Here is a 22868-nt window from a genome sequence, read left to right on the forward strand (position 1 = left end):
ACAGGTAGCATAAGAACTAGGATACAGCTAGGGAGTTTAGTCTTCTAGCTCAGGAGAGCAAATACTGCCATCTACTGGCAGCCTATTGACTTTTGAAACCACTGGCTGAAACATGAGTATCTGGCATGTGACATGCCTCCTAGCATTTCGTTTCTCTCTTCCTTTCCGTTTGCTTGAAATGCAAATGTTTAAAGGTTGGAGGAGAACTTACCATTAATATTTTAAATACACTTCACCTCAACATAGGGCAGATGATCTTTTAAATGTGTTTTGGTGAAAAATATAGTCGTTACAAAGGGATGAACAGTGACAGATTGCAACATGAATGGAGGATTCATTCTGATGTAGTTTTCCAAGAGGAGAAAGAGTTTTACCTTTATAAGATCATTGGGGCTGACTAAGTGGTTTTCCAGAAATGTGGTTATTTGTAATTATTTGACTTCAGAGGATGGCCATCTGCAAATGTAACCTTCAAACGAGGTTGTATTGTGTTGACTTGTTTCTCTCTGTCTGAATCTTTTCCTGTCAGAGTCTCTCTTTTGTTGTCCCATGGTGAATTTACCCAGGGACTGTGCCAGGTAATTTTGAGATTTCTTTTTCAGTTAAACTTCCATATCTCAAAAAAGAAACACTGGAAACTCCCTTAAACCTATCTGTTCTTGGTTCATTTTTTGCTGGTCACTCTAAATTTGTAAAGACTAGATCTAAGGTCACTAGATCTAATTTACTATGGTTGTACAAGATTCATGTGTTGAAACACAATAGTCTTTTTTTCTTTTTCTTCAAATGACACAATACCAGGCAAATGTTTGGACTAAATGTATATTTCTTATATATATATATATATATATATATATATATATATATATATATATATATATATATATATATAAACTTTGAATCTAAATTATTATGTTTAAATGCATAAAAATTTGCATATTTTAAAAAATTGCATAATCACTATGCTTTCATTTGTTTCATTTAATAGTTTTGAACACTATTATTCTTAAATGTGGAAAATAGGGATAGTAAAGGATTAATAAGTGTCCAAACTTTGGCTGGTAGTGTACTGACAGAACATAGTATGGTTAAAGTCACAAGGTGTTAGAGCGTTCTCTGTATCAGTCACCAAAAATTACAATCCGAAAATAGTCTTAGTAGTCATACTATTACAGTCCTAACAGGAAATAAACCTATATATCAACTGGAAGTTTCTACTGCAAATTTAAAATAACAGAATATGGTTGAAGGGTAATTTGACTAAAATTATTCCAACCACAGTGTTATGAGAAAATAGCCTCACCAAACTTATTGATAAGCTATTAATAATTTAGTGGTAGTGTTAATCCTCTATTTCTTTTTTTCTTCATCTCTTTAATTAGATTCCATTGTGATAAACCAATCTCAGTGCACTCATTCTAGCCCCTCGCTTTGCATGCATACAAATTAAACCAAGGTTTAATATATTATTTAAAAGAGCAGACTAGGGCAGTTAAAATACATCACTTTGTCAAATGAGCATGGAGAGCTTGTCCATTGTTAATGTAGCTCATGATCAGTGGTAAGAGGTAGTGCAGGTGACAGTTTATAGTGGAATGATTTGAAGTGCTTCATTAATTATTGATTGCAGCAAGCAACTGTGGTTACATTTCCATAATACAGTATAAAGATGTTTTACATAATGAAACCAAAATAACCACATAAAATATGTTTAAAGGTTATTACTGGTATGAATACTATTTGTGTTGATCATATGTTTTATTTTCAAGTTTATTTTCTTCCTTGCACTAGTGGTACTAATTAATAAAGTACATGAATTTTGCATACAGGAGTTCTTGGCTGGTGGGTTGCAATTCAAAAATGTTCTGATTGCCCATATACATCTGGCACTACAGTTTCAATGCATGTTTCACCTTTGCAGTTTGAATAAACAATAATTGTCACATACTTCAACAGTGCATCTTGAATGATTAGAATTTATCATGAATATATTAACTGATAAAGTTTCAACAACACAACAGCAAGCGCTCCGAGGTAATGCAGCTGCGCAAAGACGGAAGCTGCACCTCATTCTGAAGTGATGCTTGAGTGTGCAAAGGCATTACATTTTACAAATACCTCTTGCTTCAAATTCTCTGTCCTCGTTTCCTTTCCTTGCATCATTTCCTTGTTTAATAAGAGGGTGGAGCTAGGAAATGAGGAAAGGATGAAAGAAAAGTAAACGAGGATGCACAATTTCAGAAATGAGAAGCACCCCAGGTTAAAAGGCACTTTTGATTTTATTTTCTTATAGTTTGTCACTATACACTACAAAAGTTTCTTGATTCATGAGGTCATCGTCTACATTTTTTAAAGGTTGACTTTGAGGTAACGTGATCAAATAATTAATACATTTTAAAATGTTGCAAATTTATATAGCTAATGAGAATCCCTAAAATTATCACTTTTCTTTTGAGACAAAATACTTATTTGTTATTTTGTAGTTTTTCTTAAGATGATTAAATAAAAAGTTTTACAAAAAACAAGGGTCAGTTGTTTGGTATCATTTTAAAGAAAACTTTTCACTTTTCTTTTTTTTTAAATGAAAAATAAAAAAAACAAAAAACAAAACTTAAAACCAAAAATTAACTTTTTTTCTTATTTTGCTGATTTTACATTATATATCTCAGAGTGTAAATAAGGTAGCTCCGAAAAACTGCTTTTGTTTTGTTCCCAATCATGTCACCTGTAACTGAGTACGATTTTGTGTTGATACGACAATGCAATCAAAAGTTATAATATTACAAAAATAATTTCTCTTTAATAATTTTATCTCCAAACAAATAAAACATAATAATTGTACAAAAAACGAACTACAAATGCAAATACAACAATGACTAAAGGTATACTTTCTCTCCAAAGTATGCAGGCATGAGCAATGAGATCTCAATAATTAGGGTGAACAATCCTCTCTGCCCATATTTGGATGACTTCCATTTCTGGTTGCAGCAGTCTGAATCCTAATACGATTGGTTTAGAGTTCCATGATGCTGGACAACGTACTACATCATTTCCAATGAAGTCATCTGATCCAGGAAAACTAACGTGTTTTTAGTCAGATAGCACATTATGTGTTGTGTGCACATTGTGCTTCGTGTGGTTTATCTAATGATCTATGCATCTGATTACATTATGTATGGGCTCATTTTAACGGGAATCCCCTCCTATAAGTAATGGTATGTGATATTTCATTTTGTGAAGTTATAAGTGAAAATGAGTCTTATAAGCAACAATTGTTTGCATGTAATGTGTCAAATATACTTAGCTATTATTTGCTATTTGTCTGTGAGTAAAACAAATAGACTGGTTGTATTCTACTCTTTGAGCCCTTTCAAATGACATATGACACATGGCTATTTGATCAATAATATGTGCAGTGCAAAAGTATTAATAAATTATTTAAACAGAACACTTCTGATATGTCTGCAAATTTCAAAGCACTTGTACAATTTTGGTCATAATGCCAATACGCATTGTAAAGTATAGCTTCTAATCTTTAAAACGATGCATTTTGTGTTGTTTAAGACTGTGTAGTAATTAATATTAAGATAATTATTGGCCGGCGGGCCAATCTGAGCTTAAAGGGTTAATCAAAACAACTTTCTGTTATTACTTCTTTTCATACAAATTATATTGCTCCATTAATTTTTAATAAAAAGAATAAATAAATACATCTTGTTACACTTTGCCACCAGAAAAAAGCATATTTTTCTTGAGGGGTGCCTTTTGCTCCATTGCACCGTATGCATTTGTTGAAGGTAAACAGCCTGAACATTCTTCAAAACATCTCACTATGTGTTCCACGGAAGAAGAAGAAGAAGAAGAAGTAGAAAAACTTATGGCTTTGGAACGACAAGAGAGTGAGTAAATTATGAAAGAATTTTCATTTTTGGGTGCACTTTTCTTGTAACAGTCTCGTTAGAATGAATGGAATATTACTAAATAGGCTACAGTATCCTAGCTAACAAAAATCAGTAATCAAAGATTCCCTTCTACCGCCAGTAATACTGCTCGTAATTTTTATGCATACATTTTATAGCTAAATTATAAGTAGGAAGCCCATTAGCCCATGGTACTTAAGTGTTAACCAGTGACAGAAACTTGTAGCGATTCTAACGTATTAATGATGTCACGAATCCAGTAGCGGTTTTAACCACCACGCAAACCACGCACTTGCCCCGGTAGGAAAGCTCTGCAAAAAATGCTTGAGGGGTGACATGTTGTTCTGGGGGCACACGAGAATACTCTGTTGTCAGTGCTCTTGGAGCGGTTCACGTTAGAAGCAGCTGGGGTCGGGACAGCTGAGTTTTTTTTAAGTAGGGTTGGGGTTTGTAATTTATGAAATTTTTTCGCGCACGCGCTCTCACTCACAGATACGAGCAAACGGATGAGTTAGGGGCTGTTCACACCGAACGTGTTTTTGCCTGCGTCTGCTCTGTTTTGCCATTGTTTTCCTGCGTAAACACGTGCTGGACGAACGTCCATACCTGCTGCACCGCGTCTCGCAGTTTCTTCAGTGTCTCATGGAGGACTGGCACATTTTTAGACACTGTGTCAAGTTAATAAGAGCTTCAGGTTTCAAAAATGCATGCCGAGACACCTGCGTTCTGTATCAGTCGTTGAACTGTGTTTTTTTTTTTTTTTTTTTAGCGCAGGTGTCACAAAGATTTAACGTTCTGAACAAGTTCAGGTTGCAAAGAGGGTACTGTTACAATTATTCCAGATTGTTCTGCAACAAGCAAATTTCAGTGCTTGATAAACGCCAATGTTTTTTTTTTTTCCTTCTGCTCTAGTGTGCTGAGGGACCGCCGTGCTTTACCTCTATGTTTATTGTTAGTTACGAATGTTGCCTACAATGCTTACATAAAATACAGAATATAAGCTCCAGGTGAAAGTAAGTAAATAAGACAGGAATATATGACTATTTTATACAACAAATCCTCAAAGTAATACAAATACTGTATAATATTATAATGGCAAACTGGACAACAATAAATAATTGTTGGGTTATAAAATTAATAAATAACAACTGAATTCCAAAATGTTACTGGGTGAAGTAGTAGGTTTTGCACACCCTGTTCAAAAAATTTGTTTTGTATAAATGTATGTAGGTAAATATTGCTTTTTTTTTATTACTGTATTGTGGAAAAACTGGAAAACATGCATTTATTATCTTTAACAAGATTTTTATTTCACTAAACATTTTGAATGTACTTGGCTACAATGGTTGATAGGATTAATTTAAAATTATGATTTAAAATAAATTGTATGTAATTTTTTAAGCAAAAATTTTCAAAATGGGGCCCCAGCTTGGGTTGTTTGGTGCCTCAGAAATCGTAAACCCGCCCCTGCACGAATCGTTCACCACACTCGAGCGCCACAGCAGCATCCGTCAGTCTGACACCATGACAACCGCAGCGCGCGAACGCTGGAATCTTTGCAGCTGCCTCCAATCCCAATATGAAGACAAGATGCCGCCATACGAGCGCAAGACGCACTTCTTATTTTGAAATATTCCACGAAACGCCCGTTCCGCACTTCTGGAAGAAGATATCGGAGATTTGCAAAACCACCTGTATCTAGCGTCCGTTGCCAGTGTGAGTTAAATACCCCATCCTGATGGCTGTATCTTAATATTATGTGTTCAAAGAACTACGCCGATACGTCGTTGGTTCAAATATGCTGAAATAAGCGGTCGGTAGCAGCGCGTATAGAACTGATGAAATGCGCATTGGAGTAGGGATGCTCCTCATGGCGTTTACGCGTGGAGAGCCCGCTGGGGCGTTTGTGTCGTGCGCATTAATGCATGTGTGAGTGTGTGTATATGAGAGAGAGTAAGAAAAGAAAATAGAGGAAAAGGACAAGAAGCTTGTACGCTTTCCACACTCTCTGCTGCGCTACCACTGGTGGGAATATGAGGATCTCTCGAGGACGCTGCTGATAAATAGCATTTCAGACTCCCTCGAAACATAAGAAGACATAAGACCACCACGGAACACCCTCCTCACAGAGCCCTTGTTTGATACGAGGGACGATTAAATATCCACTTAGTAAGCCGCATCAGGTAAGCGACGCGCAGTAGGCGCGTTTTCGGGTTTCATTATATTCGCTTTGAAGTTCTGAAGCGTTTCTTGTTTTGTCGAGGTTGATTTGATGCAACGCAAAAGTGAAAAGCGCTCAAGCGCTTTCGTACCTGCATCTGAAGGTAACCATGCGTTCGCGTCGTTTGATCAACAGGAATCGACATCAAATTGGCCAGGGGAAACCTATTGAAATGAGGTGCAAGAATGCAAATTTTCAATTAATTTGGGAAGATGTGACTGGCAATTGACACCAAGGATTTAAATTGAGAAGTTATATCAAAACATTCATGTTCTGTTTGCTTAATTATTAAGGTAGATGTGCTGCTTCAACAAAGTTATTCTGTTTCTTATGCTGTGTCTTTTGTGTTACTGCATGGATGCTGTCATTAATACTGCAGTGTTGGTTTGGATTCAACTTCCCATATGGTTATGTAAACAAAGAGCTTTCTTTTTTTATTTTCAATGCATTAATGTGACTTGCAGTCACTTGTGGGTACAGGATAATTACTGCATCAATACCTGCTCATCTGTGAGTGCTGAGTGCAAGGGTGTAGATTTGGCTTTGGAGTGGGGGGGGGGGGGGGTGGTTTACAGTATGAAGAATTTCCATGTTTCCATTGATCATTGAATGGGGGGGGGGGGGGGGGTTGTACTTGCTTGTTCTGAGTATTGGGGAGGGGGGGGGTTACCTCCCCCATCCCCCCTGGAATCTACACCCCTGGCTGAGTGTGATTTACAGGATAGCCTACACTAATTCCATGTGCGGTTATGTGTGGAAACAGAAAAGAGCAAGTGTACAGATTTTGTCTCAATGGATTTGTCCATGCTTATCGCCCCAAGTGAATCTAGGGAAAAAACAGAAATTGGTGTTAGCAACACTATCAGGAGGTGGCAGAGAAAATCTTTACTGTTCTTGTACTAACATTCAGTTTGTTGGTCTGAGATAGATGCTTTGAGTTTGTAAGCCAGGTGTTATTTGAGCTAGTGTCTCTGGGGATTCGATTTAACCTTGTCCCTAGTTTTTCATCTCTGGGGTCATTATGAAATTGTACAGGAGCCATCAGGGTCCAGCCTATCAAACTCTTGATTATAAGTGAGTGACATTGTCCCACAAATTAGACTACACTGCATGTAAGACAAACAGATTTTGGACTGATGGCTAGAGGCACATGCAGATGTGTATTCACTCAAAATGTTGTACACAAACACACACACAGATCTCCAGAAATAGCCAGAGAGAGAGAGAGAGAGAGAGAGAGAGAGAGAGAGAGAGAGAGAGAGAGAGAGAACATGCAGAGGAGCATCATACTTTTAGCATTCTCTTTTCCCAGAATTACCAAATCTTTATCATATAGCCAGAGGCATCATGCACCTAGATCTTGGTGATGAGGGAGCACCAGTGGCAGTACTGGCCCACTTGGTGACCTATAAGTCAAAAAAGACATTACCAAAGGGAGGGGAAAACCCCTTTTTAACTACTTCGTAGTAGGGCTGCATAATAATGACAGAAATCATAAATGTTGATTATTTCCCTTGATGTTGTAATTGCGATTATTTGTTTCGATTAATAGAATTTTTATTTTTGTTTAGGGTAATTGCACGCCATATGGCTCGAGACTGTGATAGGCTCCAGCACGACCCGCAACCCTACAGTATATAGGATAAGCGGCTATAGAAAATGGATGGATGGATGCATGCCATATTCTTTATTTAGGCAATACATCCAAAATAACTTGAGAAATGTGTTCATGTGAGACATAAAACATGCAACAGACTGCGCAAAACCCACTCTTTTGGACTGTTATTGATAGTCATATGGAATCTGTACACTTAGAGTTACACAGAAAATGTTGCTGGTTTCCACAGAATTGGAACACATTATCTACCGCTTGTGCATTCGTAAAAACATGCAAGTTTTAAGCAACATGAGGGTGGGTAGATGATGGTAGAACTTTGTTTCAAGCAAATTATCTGTCTCAATTGGACTGACCAAATTTTGCCATAATGGGTGCACTGAAAAAAATGACTAGTAAGATATACTTAATTTTTATTTCACAAGTTTTTGTACAGAGTTTTTCTAAGTAAATCTTAATTGTATAAAACTAAGTAAAATCTACTTAACATTATGAAATAATATTAAAGTGAGTAAGTGAACTCAGTTCAATTCAGTAATTTTTCTTACAAATATGATACACATGGTACTCAGATAAACTTAGTATAATTTTAGAGCATGTCATGTTTTGAATTTTCATTACAAACATATGTTTAATCATGTACTACATTACATCTGTAAGCCTCCCACAGGAAAACTTCATGCATGCAATATAGTCTATGAGACAACATCACCTTGTATAGAATCAAATAAAACACCATGATGGTGACAATTCACAGATAATTGTTTTGATCATCAACAGGTAATTCTGAATTAAAAAAACAACTTCCGAATTTTACCAAAAGTTACCAAACGTAACAACAAAATGAACAATAAAAATGGTGTAAATTAATTTGCAAACAGTGAAACCATGCAAACTCATTAATTATTCAAGCCTAGTGCATGCTAGTAACACCAGCTTTGAAAAATGAAGTATAATGTACTTATTTTATTTACAAGTGAAATTTACTCAAATTAGCAAATAAATATGACAAGGTTTTCGACTTGTAAAAATAAGAAACTATCATAAAAAATATTTACTTATAAGCGAGGCATTCATTTTTAAATGTTTGAATGTAACATTTACTTAATATTTTCAAGTCCACGCTTTAACTTATTCTATGTAGAAAGTACTTAATATTTTCTGCTATATTTACTTAGCCACAAAATCATTTTTTCAGTGTTTTTTCTAAAATCTTATTAGATATACATCTGTCCACAGTTAGACAAATTGTCTGTAAATGGAGATGATTTATTACCAGCCAAGATGACTCAAAGGGCACACCACAGAATGCTCAATGAGGTAAAAAAGAACCTCAGAGTAACAGCTAAAGACTTGAAGGAATCATAGGAACTGGTTAACATCTCTGTTCATGAGTCTACTATACAGAAAACATTAAACAGGCATGGTGTCCATGGCAGGACACCATGAAGGAAGCCATTGCTTTCCAACAAAAACATTGCTGAGCACCTGAACTTTGTCAAAGACTACCTTGACATTCCACAATGCTACTAAGAAAATGATTTGTGGACTGATGAAACTAAGGTTGAATTGTTTAGGAAGAACACTCAGCACTCATATGGCCTAAAAAGGGCCTTGCATGCTAACATGAAAACATCATCCCAACATTGCATTGGATGATCATGATTTGGGGCTGCTTTGCTGCTTCGAGGCCTGGACCGTCTGCCATCATCGAGGGGAAAATGAATTCCCAAGTTTATCAAGATATCCTACAGGATAATGTCAGGGTGGCTGTGTGCCAGCTGAAGCTCAGTAGAAGTTGAGTGATGCAGCAAGACAATGACCCTAAACATCAAAGTATATCCACTACAGATTGGCTTAAAAAAAGAAAATCCACCTTTTGGAGTGCCCCAGTCAGAGCCCAGAACTTATCCCATTAGAGATGCTGTGGAATGACCACAAAAGAGCTGTCCACACCAAACATACTAAGAATATGGCTGAGCTGAAACAGTTCTGTAAGGAAGAATGGTCTAAAATTCCTTTTGAATGTTGTTGAGGTTATTGCTGCCAAAGGAGGATTGACCAGCTAAAAAATACAAGAGTTCACTTACTTTTTCCACAGCACTGTGAATGTTTGAGGTAAGGTGTTCAGTAAAGACAAGAAAGATTATAATTATTTGTGCGTTGTTCGCTTAAGCACATTGTGTTGTTATATACTCGTGACTTTGATGACGATGAAATCACATTTTATGACCAATTAATGCAGAAAACAAGCTAATTCCAAAGGGTTCACATACTATTTCTTGCCACTGTATATTTATATATCTATATATATATATATACACACTACCGGTCAAAAGTTTTGAAACACTTGACTGAAATGTTTCTCATGATCTTAATAATCTTTTGATCTGAAGGCGTATGCTTAAATGTTTGAAATTAGTTTTGTAGACAAAAATATAATTGTGCCACCATATTAATTTATTTCATTATAAAACTAAAATTAATTAAAAAAAAAGTTTTTGAAATTGATGACTTGGACCAAATAATAAAGAAAAGCAGCCAATAAGTGTTATATACAGAGTTGGGGAGTAACGGAATACATGTAACTGGATTACGTATTTAAAATACAAAATATAAGTAACTGTATTCCAGTACAGTTACAATTTAAATCACTGGTATTTAGAATACAGTTACATTCAAAAAGTATTTTGATTACTGAAGAGATTACTTTGCATTTTATTGTCATTTGTTTCATTTAATATTTAGTCCTTTCAGATGGAAAACATTTATACATATAAATGATGCGATCCAAAGTGCATTTGAACAGCGGTGAAACACTTTCTTATGAGCAGACAGAGAAGTAAATTTGAAGTAAGTTTGGAGCACAAGAAATAGAAATAAACCTTGTGTAAATTGTCAGTTTTACACTAAGCTAAAATGCTATTTCTAGCCATTTTACATGCACGTTACCAGGCACGATCATATTTTATTATCAAGAAATGCACGTTGGATCATAATTTCTTTTTTCTAGTAAGACCTTTGATATTAGGGCAAAAATCATATTCTTGATAATAATTTTTGTATTGTTTTCCTGTAAAAATATCTAAAAATCCTTAAAACAAGATCAATTTGATCAAATTTAGATTTTTCAGAGAATGTATTTTAAACGTGTGTATTTTGTCTTACTGTACTGGCTGAGTTTTTATAGTCAAAACAAGTGAAAAAATCGACGAGTGCTGAAGAAGTAATCCAAAGTATTTAGAATACATTACTGACCTTGAGTAATCTAATGGAATACATTACAAATTATATTTTACAGCATGTATTCTGTAATCTGTAGTGGAATACATTTCAAAAGTAACCCTCCCAACCCTGTATATATATATATATATTGGAAGTTGCATTCAAAATCCACTTGGCTCAAAAACCGGAGGGTTGAATGAGTATGATGCTTCTGCATAAAGCACATAAAGTGTGAAATAGTGGCAAAGTGTATGTTATCCAGTGTAAGTTCTCCAGACTCCTTATTCTTTATTTTTCTAGCTTATTTCATCATTGTGGCTCTCGGGCATAATTTAGGACAAGAACATAAAGGGACAGTCATATTGGTTAAGAAGGAAAGATTCTTCAAAGGTAGGGGCTGTAGAAACCTGAGCTTCTATAAAAGAGTGGAAAAGACAGTGAAAGAGTGGCAGAGGATGGAGAAAAAAAAAAGGGAAAGAAATACAGACAAAGGAAGAAGGCCAGATTTATTCTGTGAGAAGATAATACATTTAATAGAATTCCAGGGTGTCTGGTGGCTTATGCTGTCTGGCTCTGCTGTGACTAAGAAGTCACCTCCACTGTGGCCCAGACTCATACAAGCTGCTTACGTGGTTCATATCAAATCAAAGCCCATAACTGAAACTGCCAGTGCTCTTTAGTAAGAGTAATGTGCCATTACTGGAAATACTGAATGTACAGTCCCATACTGTTTTTGTCTTTACAAATATGCTGTGGATGCATTACTGGCTGTGATTATTTTCACATTTGCACCTGAACTTCAGTTAACTTTAAATGATTGTGATTCCAAAATGGATCATTGAATCTGTTTTAAAACTTGTTCTGTTGAGACTGACTGACTTTACTTTTATATTAGGTTGCACTGAACTAATCAAAACCCACACTGATTGTTCCCGGGGGAACGCTGATCATGCCACTGATTAGCGTGCCAAGCAACACCTGTTCTCCCCTAATTCACTCCCTTCTTAAGCCCGTCTTGTTCTCAATATCTTTGCTAGATTGTTGTTTGATGTTGAGTCCTAACCTCACTCTCTCTGCCTAGTTGGTCCTGTCTCGTGTATCTATTGGTTGCCCGCATGTTGGGTGTGTGGTTGCCTTCCAGTATTGCTGCGTGTCAGCTGGTTTTCCACAGAGGATATCTTGTCTCTACCCGCGTGTCAGGAGTTAAGTTTGCTCATCTCTGCTGGGCGTTGTTCTGCATCTCACTCCATCAGGGAACGGAGGTTACGAAAGTAACCATGACTTTCCCTATCTGTCACTCACTTGATGTTGTGTCGATGTAGTTGTTTGATGCAAACTCAACTGCCACAGGGCTAAGGAGGAAAGTCATTTTCCAGCTAGAGAGTGGAGGGTTCCACTCTAGCCTGACACTCGCGGCTGCCCGGGAAAGCAATGTCTGTCATTTCTGCGTCAGCCTGGGACTGAGCGACCATTCACGAAGGAGGAAGCCCAGTCAAAGCCTCTGCGTCTGACTGGACGAGCCCGCTGTCCGTTGCAGCGCTCGATAACTCATACTCTTCCCGGGCTCTGAACGAGGGGTCGAACTTGCCCTGAGACAAGCCGGCGATCTCGTCCGAGCGCGCAACCGGGGAATGGGAGGTCCTTGGGGGGATACCTGGCGGAGGTGGTCCCATTGAGGTCCCCAAACCGCCCCCAGTGCTAACTGGCACAGCCTCATACCCGTAGGTAGAAGGACCGAGGCGGGGAGCCGCTTGGGTGGCTTGCTTTCCTACGAACGTTGCCATGGTCATGTTCTCGCAATGAGGACATGATCCATCCATGAACGATGTCTCCACGTGGGCAGTGCCCAGACACGTAAGACAGCGATCGTGGCCATCGGAAGCAGAGAGATAACAACCGCAATCAGGAATAACACACAAACGGAAAGGCATCTTTAAAAAGACACGTCTTTAAAAAGACGTTCTGTGTGTGCCGCTTTTTCAGAAAGAAAATATACTCTATTAGAATATACTCTTTTAAATGTTCTGCCGAAGCACCCAGGGGCGTTCAGAGAGAGGTGAATGAACTCGGCGGATAAATTCAGCTCAATGAATAGAACCACTCGGCTCCAAAGAGAAAATCTGAATGAGTGGTTGCATACTAGCTCCTTTTATTCCCGTATGTCCGTGGGAGTGGCATGCAAATTCCACTCCCCAATTCTCATTGGCCTTTTAAAAAAGATCAGAGGTGTTTGGGGCTCCCAAGAGTGACCCCTAGTGTCACTACATCGACACAACGTCGAGTGAGTGACAGATAGGGAATGATAATTATAAAGGTAGATATAATTTTTATATATATATATATATATATATATATACATATTTTTATATTAACAATTGTGTTTATTACGCAACCTGGTCTCAAAGAATCACATTTCTATACCTTCATTTTTGAAAATTTATTTTTACGTGGTTTGTAGGTTTCGTAGAACTTTACTGGTGAAATGAACACTAGAGGCACTACAACAACAACTTTTATTCACTTTCACACAAATCACAAGTAAAACAAAAGATTATCAGTTCATAAACACATATTTTTCACCCTGTTCCTCACACACTACTATCTTATGACATCAAAACACTTTTACTAGAGTGCCTGACTTGTCAGGCGATACATTTTAACATTTACATTACATAACCAACTTGATTTTCAAGCCTCTTCAAGTGTGATCAAATTGTGTGGTAGCTCAACTGATGGAGCATTGCACTTGCAATGCAAAAGACCGGTGTATGAGTTTCAAAGAGCATGTGAATTGACGTGAGCCGAAAGTGTCATAGAAGCACCACAAAATGACGTGGTTGCTTCAACAGTTGCATTGTTTTTCATCTTACATTTGCTTCTCTGACACTATCGGATAAGTTTATGTTCAGTGTTTAGGGTAGACAGACAATGGTCACATTATCAAACCAATGTTAGAGCTATATTCAACATCTGGACATTTATCATAAATCTAAATATCAAATATCTTGTCATCAGGGTTGGGAGGGTTACTTTTGAAATGTATTCCACTACAGACTACAGAATACATGCTGTAAAATGTAATTTGTAAAGTATTCCGTTAGATTACTCAAGGTCAGTAACGTATTCAAAAACTTTGGATAACTTCTTCAGCACCTGTAGATTTTTTCACTTGTTTTGACTATAAAAATCTGCCAGAACAGTAAGACAAAATACACGTTAAAAATACATTCTCTGAAAAACCTAAATATCTTATGCAGTGTTGTTTCTAAAACTAGATCAATCAAATTGATCTTGTTTTAAGGATTTTTAGATATTTTTACAGGAAAACAATACAAAAATTATTATCAAGAATATGATTTTTGCCCTAATATCAAAGATCTTACTAGAAAAAAAGGAATTATAATCTAACATGAATTTTCTTGATAAAAAAATATGATCGTGCCTGGTAACGTGCATGTAAAATGGCTAGAAATAGCATTTTAGCTTAGCATAAAGCTGACAATTTACACAAGGTTTATTTCTATTTCTTGTGCTCCAAACTTTCTTCAAACATACTTCTCTGTCTGCTCGTATGAATGTAACACATCATAAGAAAGTGTTTCACCGCTGTTCAAATGCACTTTGGATCGCATCATTTATATGTATAAATGTTTTCCATCTGAAAGGACTAAATATTAAATGAAACAAATGACAATAAAATGCAAAGTAATCTCTTCAGTAATCAAAATACTTTTTGAATGTAACTGTATTCTAATTACCAATGATTTAAAATGTAACTGTAGTAGAATACAGTTACTTATATTTTGTATTTTAAATATGTAATCCCGTTACAAATATTCTGTTATTCCCCAACCCTGCTTGCCATATGAGAATATAGAATATTTCTCTGTAAACACACCAACTCACACACAGAGAGACACAAAACTGCATCTTTGATCCCAGCCCCCATTGATGACACATTTTTAGACATGACAAAAGCATGGCTTTGAAGTGCATCCTAAGTTCGGTGAGAGGAGAGTAGCTTAACGTGCCTGGCATATTAAACTCTCACTCTGATGCTCAACATCACTGCCACAGTGTCTCCATATGTCAAGGCGAACAGCTCTTAACCCCGAAAATGACTCACAAGATGAACTCACTCACGGCTTATTCTTTCCCATAATTATTGTTGCAACAGAATTAAAGAGCCCTTCCATAGACCAGCGAGTTTGTTGACATGGAAAAATTATAGAAAATTGCATTTGTGAGTGTGTGCATGTTACAAATGTCAGGGGGAGAATGAATTGTTAATTATCTATAGCAAAAAAGGTTAACCTGGAGACAGGCTGTTGGGAATAGATTTAGGTGTGATTAGGGGATTAAAAAGAAAAGAAGATCTGTTTTACAGAAGTGTGCAGATATGCTTGAATTAAGAGCTGGATTTGCTATGCAGGATGCTTCAGTTGTTTATACAACCAATTCTATTATTGATCAAAATTAAAACAATTACAAAGCATGTCAAGATATTGTAATAGTTCACCAAAAAAGGAAAATCTTGCCATTATTTACTAACTCCAAACCAGGTTGTTCCAATACAGGAAGAATTTCTTTCTTCCATGTAACACAAAAATGAAGAAAGAATTTTGAAGAATGTGCATGTTGATTTTTTCCATACAATGAAATCATACAGTGAACAGAGGCTGTCAAGCTCCAGAAATTACAAAAAAGCACCATAAAAGTCAATATGACTCATGCGCTATATTTTAAGTATTCTGATGGCACATGATAGTTATATGAGGAACAGACTGTAATTAAAGTGATTATACAATGAAAATCTTCCATTCCCTGTCTGTCACTCACTCGACGTTGTGTCGATGTAGTGACACTAGGGGTCACTCTTGGGAGCCCGAGACACCTCTGGTCTTTGATAAAAGGCCAATGAAAATTGGTGTGTGGTATTTGCATGCCACTCCCCCTGAAATACGGGTATAAAAGGAGCTGGTATGCAACCACTCATTCAGAGTTTCTCTTCGGAGCCGAACGGTCATGCTCACTGAGCTGAATTCCCATGACTGTTCATTCACCTCTGCTGGATCTGACGGCACATTTCAGCGGCTTCTCCCTTCTCTGCACTGGTGCACTGCAGAGAATGCCCCTGGGCGCTTCGGCAGAAATAAGAGTATATTTCTCCAAAAGAGTATATTTCTCTAAAAGAGTATATTTCTCTAAAAGAGCGGCACACACGGAACGTCTTTTTAAAGACGCATCTTTTTAAAGATGCCTTTCCTTTGTGTGTTATTCCTGGTTGCACTCGTTATCTCTCACCTTCTGACGGTCACGATCACTGTCTTTCGTGTCTGGGCACTGCTTACGCGGAGACAGCATTCGTGGATGGGTCATGTACTCATTGCGAGGACATGTCCATGACAACGGACCTTCTTTCTCAGGGACGGGGCACCATCTGGCACCCGCGACCAGACCTCTGAAATCTCCATGTCTGGCCCCTGGACGGGATGCAGAAGACCTAAGCGGTCTACCACCCGCGGTGGTAGACACGATCATTCAGGCTAGGGCCCCCTCTACGAGGCGCCTGTATGCCTTTAAGTGGCATCTGTTCGCTAAGTGGTGTTCTTCCTGACGGGAAGACCCCCAGAGATGTGCAGTCGGATCGGTGCTTTCCTTCCTGCAGGAAAGGTGGGAAGGGTGGCTGTCCCCTTTCAACTTGAAGGTGTACGTTGCTGCTATAGCAGCACACCACGACACAGTGGACGGTAAGTCCTTAGGGAAGCACAACCTGATCATCATGTTCCTGAGAGGTGCCAGGAGGCTGAATCCCTCCAGACCGTGCCTCGTTCCCTCATAGGGCCTCTCTGTAGTTCTTCAGGGTCTACAGAGAGCCCCCTTTGAGCCTTTGCAGTCAGCTGAGTTTAAGGCACTCTCTTTGAAGACTGCCCTCCTGACTGCACTCACTTCCATCAAGAGGGTAGGAGACCTGCAAGCGTTCTCTGTCAGCGAAACGTGCCTGAAGTTCAGTGCGGGCTACTCTCATGTGATCCTGAGACCCTGACCGGGCTATGTGCCCAAGGTTCCCATGACCCCTTTTAGGGACCAGGTGGTGAACCTGCGAGTGCTGCCCCAGGAGGAGGCAGACCCAGCCCTGTCGTCGCTGTGTCCGGTGCGTGCTTTACGCATCTATTTGGATCGCACGCAGAGCTTTAGGATCTCTGAGCAGCTCTTTGTCTGCTTTGGTGCACAGCGGAAAGGAAGCGCTGTCTCCAAGCAGAGGATCGCCCACTGGCTCATTGACGCCATAGCTATGGCATATCACGCCCAGGACGTGCCACCCCTGGTAGGGCTATAAGCCCATTCTACCAGGGGAATAGCGGCCTCCTTGGCCCTGGCCAGGGTTGCCTCTCTAACAGACATTTGCAGAGCAGTGGGCTGGGAAACACCCAACACTTTTGCAAGGTTCTACAACCTCCGGGTGGAACTGGTTTCATCCCAGGTAGTGGCACGCAATACAAGCGGATAAGCCCGGGTTAGCCGGCCGGATGTATCACTTGCACATAGCGCCTTTCACCTCCTCTGAGCTGAAGACATGCGCCATTAATTCCCAGTAGTGTTCACAAACTATGTTCCCTGGTTGACTTCCTCCAAGCCCTGTGGCAGTCGAGTTTTCGGAGAGACTTGCTGCCAGCCCAGTACACGTGCTAACTAAGAGCCCTGTTCTGGGGTAGGTGCTCCGCATATGGCGGTTCCCTGTAAGGTAACCCCATGCGATGTATATCTTCCACTAATTCGTTTCCCTGTTGGCAAACTGCATCTTCCTTCGGCAGAGCCCCCTCTGCCACAGTCCCCATGTTTGTAGTAACTCCTTCCCCATTGGGTAGGATCTACCATGAGACTCTCCACATGGTCGGCAAGACCATGTGACGTATTTTTCCACTTAAATATCCCCCCCTCTCTTTGGGCGAGGTGTGGTCTCCGCAGTGTCCTCCCCTTGGGGGGGACACCCCCCGACTAGACCTGGCGGCCCAGTCAAATAATCCCCCTTCTTTTTTAAGGAGTGGAAAAAAAGAAAGGGAAAAGAGGCCACGACTGGGCTAGCCTGTCTCTATCTTTTGGGTAGTCAACTTGTTTCCAAAGGGCCGTTCGACACTCATAACTATGTTGGGGGAGGTTACGTGTCAGCCTGGTGCACTGGCTATGAGGCACACAGTGGTCTGCCCGTCACACACCGCCAGTTCACGTAACACAGTTCAGCCAGTTGTGGCATTTCGTATAGGGACCCCTAGTGTCACTACATCGACACAACGTCGAGTGAGTGACAGATAGGGAATGTCATGGTTACTTGCGTAACCTCCGTTCCCTGATGGAGGGAACGAGACGTTGTGTCCCTCCTGCCACAAAGCTGAACTACCTGCTGAAATGGCCGGACCTTGTCTCGGCTCCTCAGCATAAAATCTGAATGAGTGGTTGTATACCAGCTCCTTTTATACCCGTATGTCCGGGGGAGTGGCATGCAAATACCACTCGCCAATTTTTATTGGCCTTTTATCAAAGACCAGAGGTATCTCGGGCTCCCAAGAGTGACCCCTAGTGTCACTACATCGACACAACATCTCGTTCACTCCATCAGGGAATGGAGGTTATGCAAGTAACCATGACACTTTCACCATAGCTTTTAAATCTAATTTCCGCTTTGAAATACTGTATATTGCATATCTGAAAACACATGACAAATGAGAACCAATGGTATTCGCCATCATTGATGTCAAATGATGGGTTGGGAGATTCTAAGCAGTTGCTGGCTGGCTGGAGGGTTGATGATTGATTGATTGATTGGTTGATTGATTGATACATAGATAAGGATTTTGGATTGTCCTCTATAAGAAACCTTAAGTTTAAATATGCACATATTTTTAAACTGTAAAATATGCACCATACACCTGAACTGTTGAATTTTAAAGAAAATAATGCACACCCCAAGGTGAAAATGCAGCCACAAAGCGAAGCAGAGCACTATTTTTTAATAATTCAACTGGCCAGAGTCAACTATTCCACTTATAACTCGGTTACCACATCTCAAAACATCTTTCAGGATTTTATCTCAAGAAATTTTCAGGTTTAGTCCTTAAAACACTCTTGTGAGTAGAACTACTTTCTTACACCATGGATTCAGTGTCTTGCTTTGATACAGCAAAAGCCTTCATTGCTAGTTTTAAAGTGACACTTTAGAACTAGTAACAGAGGTTGGGCTGCTTTTAAGCACTTATATGAGTAACTACTTCATTTAAGCACTTATTGGAGTAATTACTGCACTAAATCACGTATTTTAAGCACTTATTGGAGTATACTACACTTCTCAGTAGCAGGGTGGTAGCATCGCCATTCTTGTATGGAGCTTTTCAGTTGCTAAACTGTTTTATTCAAATAGGCAGTGGCATTCAAGCGATGATTGATTAGTATTAACGGGCCCAAAATGTGCCAAGAAAACATTCCCCACACCATTACACCACTACCACCAGCCTGGACTGTTGACACAAGGCAGGTCGGGTCCATGGATTCATGCTGTTGATGCCAAATTCTGACCCTACCATTTGTGTGCCTCAGCAGAAATCAAGATTCATCAGACCAGGCTACGTTTTTCCAGTCTTCAACTGCCCAGTTTTGGTGAGCCTGTGGCCACTGCAGCCTCAGCTTTCTGTTCTTGGTTGGCAGAAGTGGAACCCGACATGGTCTTCTGCTGTTGTAGCCCATCTGCATCAAGGTTCGACATGTTGTACATTCTGAGATGCTATTCTGCTCACTACAAATGTACAGAGTGGTTATCTGAGTTACCGTAGCCTTTCTGTTAGCTCGAACCAGTCTGGCCATTCTCCGTTGACCTCTCTCATCAACAAGGCATTTCCGTCCGCAGAACTGCTGCTCACTGGATGCTTTTGTGTTTTGGCACCATTCTGAGTAAACTCTAGAGACTGTTGTGTGTGAAAATTCCAGGAGATCAGCAGCTACAGAAATACTAAAACCAGCCCGTCTGGCACCAACAATCATGCCACGGTCAAAATTACTGAGATAAAATGTTTTCCCCATTCTGATGGTCGATGTGAACATTAACTGAAGCTCCTGACCCATATCTGCATGATTTTATGCATTGCACTGCTGCCACATGATTGGCAGATTAGATAATCACATAAATAAGCAGGTGCACAGGTGATCCTAATAAAGTGCTCAGTGAGTTATGTGTGTGTAGGGGGCTAAGAGCGAAAGAGTGAGTGAGAGAGAGAGAGAGAGAGAGAGAGAGAGAGAGAACATGAGGGTGCTTTCCACAGATATTTAAATACATTTAGGATATTATAGATATTATTTTTCATTCTTATTCAATTTACTTAGCAATCTCTATGTTTAATTTGGTTATTTTGGTGTGGTAGCCTGTGATGCTCTTTGATATAACTGAAATAATTTGGTGAAGTGATATGGAACCGTTATGCGGTCAAGACAAGAACTACTTCATAGCCGTGCATATACTGAAAATAATTGCACACCTTAGAACAGCCGTAAACCAAGTAAAATCAAGCATTCAAAAGCCTTTTGGTAGAAGTAGAAAGAAAATGGTGTTTAGATGGCTCTTTAGCATTCCTTTTATGACATCAAACACAAAAATGTATATACTACATGTAAGCAGACTTAAGGTGAAAGAGTTTTTTTTTCCCAAATACAATGTATTATTTTATCTATGCAGACAGTTTTAGACTGTCTATCTCTCTCTAAACACACACATACACATGCACACACACACACACACACACACTCACGCACACACAGCACAGCCACAAATTTAATTGGATTACAGTTGTGTTAACGTGGCATCCTTCGCAAACACCTCTGTTGTTTTGTACCCTCTAAGATGGCGTGCTTAAATTACTGATGTCTCTAATACCCGTAAATGTCTGCCCGGTTGCACGCCATCCCTGCCAGCTATGTCTTGAGCTATATGTGCTAATCCCTGCATTGCCATAATTTAAGGAAACTGTCTTGAAGGCACCAGTGTGCTGCGTGAGGGCCATTTTTTTATGTTTTATTTACTCATCACAGAGGACCAGACAAGCCAAACTGAGTTCTTAAAAGCCTCTTTTGTTTATTCTCCTGAGGTTTCTGAGAGATCCATATTCTGTCTGATCCAATCTGTAAAATACTTATTGATGTATTGATTTAATCAATATGTCTGCTCAGACCCCGTCAGTGTTTTTTCATTGATCGTACAAGTTATTTCCCCACAGCACAGTGTGTCTCTTTTTTGACTGTTTGTCTATTATTGCTGTTAAAAAAAGAAAACTGGGAAAGTAAAAAGTAGTTTCAGCAGAACAATTGAAATATTATATATATATATATATATATATATATATATATATATATATATATATATATATAATTGAAATCCAAGTTGCAAAATATGTCATATACAGATACTGTAAGACAAAGCATAAATGTTAATTTTAGATCACGTTTTATTAATTTAGTAAATACTACGGGTCCAAAAAAGTCTAGTAACCACTAGTATAAATGCTTGCAATATTTTCTTATTTAATAAAACATTTTTTTTACAAATTATATTGTCAGCATAACAATTTGAGTGAGAAGTTGATTTTAAAAATTGACAGCATGCAGTCAAGCTGGCATTGACAAACGTTTGTGCAAAACCTGATGGTCCATGTTATCCAACCATGATTTGGGAATGTTAAAGAGCATCTTATGTTCTTTGTTGGAAGCAAGGAAATCTGACCTTTTCTATAAAGGAATGAGCATGGTTAAAGTTTACATTTGCTTACATTTGATTAGTGGCCTACAAACAATGCAGAATGTTAACTAGTTCTTATTCATAGCCTTTCTTTTAAGTTTTTCAAAATCTTTCAAAACATCCTCTTTATTACCAGGTTTAATAAAAAAATAAAAAAATAAATAAACATAAAAATAAAAAAGAAGAAGAAAAAGTTCACAGATATTCATTGTGGTCTCAGAATTTTGGACCCCACTGTAAATCTATCAGACAATATTAGATCTGAGTGAAGACAAATAATTAATATTTCAGTTTCAGATGATATGGTTTATTGTTGCAGTGACTGTGGTTTGAATTAAGGTTTGGAGATGCTATGGAACAAAGTATCACTGAGTTCAAGAACACCAAAATGACTCTCGAACTCAATCATCTAGGATTGTCCTGCACACTTAGTTTATGTCTAATTTATCAGCTAATGCCTGGCCCATCTTATACTCTAATGATATTCCTCCGAGATAAGCAGCCCTTAGAGGCCTGAGAACCACAGATTAATTACACAATTAAGCCATCTGCGATTAAACTTCAAAGATAATTGCTTGGTCAGAGTAGTGCTTAGTAGGGGACTCCTTCCTTTTTCTTCTCATCGGGGTAAGGAGGAGGGTAAAGGAAGGGTTGTGAATTGTTGGAAATAATGTAGCAACTTGAAAATCACTGACTATGTTTACAGATTTTTGTCAATCTCAGTCTGATACAGATTCCAAAAATACTGTTTATACAGTATGTACCCTAAACACTGCAGTCCAATACTACTGGCCACTTTACTTAAAGGTGAAGTGTGTAATTTTACCTGTCCCAGCTTAATATGCAGAGACAACTTCAGTAATCCATTGGTTATTTCTTTATTTGTTCAGACTGATCTGACAGTGAATTTGGTGACAATAGGTTGAAAGTTCTTATTGAAATTAAAATCACTGCCCCCAGCTGATGAAGCTGGAAATGTTGTTGAACATTTGGGCATGTCTGAGCTCCAGTTCTCATGTGAAATGTCCACAGAGTGGCACTAAAAGTGAGTTGTAAAGCAAGTTGTTTTTTAGTTGTAAATGATGTAAAACAGTCAACAGGAATAATACT

At 38.6% G+C, this 22868-nt stretch overlaps 1 protein-coding gene across 1 annotated transcript in view; it reads left to right on the forward strand.

The window, feature by feature from the left end:
* Nucleotides 1-6327: 6327 nt before the first annotated feature.
* The window catches only part of trpc5a (transient receptor potential cation channel, subfamily C, member 5a), a 97336-nt gene continuing 80795 nt past the window's right edge, over nucleotides 6328-22868 (forward strand). The window contains exon 1 of the mRNA XM_051701987.1: nucleotides 6328-6434. The gene's annotated coding sequence lies outside the window, so the exon portion shown is untranslated. The remainder of the gene's footprint in view (nucleotides 6435-22868) is intronic.

This window comes from Myxocyprinus asiaticus, chromosome 7 (assembly GCF_019703515.2).
Source record: "Myxocyprinus asiaticus isolate MX2 ecotype Aquarium Trade chromosome 7, UBuf_Myxa_2, whole genome shotgun sequence".
Lineage (NCBI taxonomy): Eukaryota > Metazoa > Chordata > Actinopteri > Cypriniformes > Catostomidae > Myxocyprinus > Myxocyprinus asiaticus.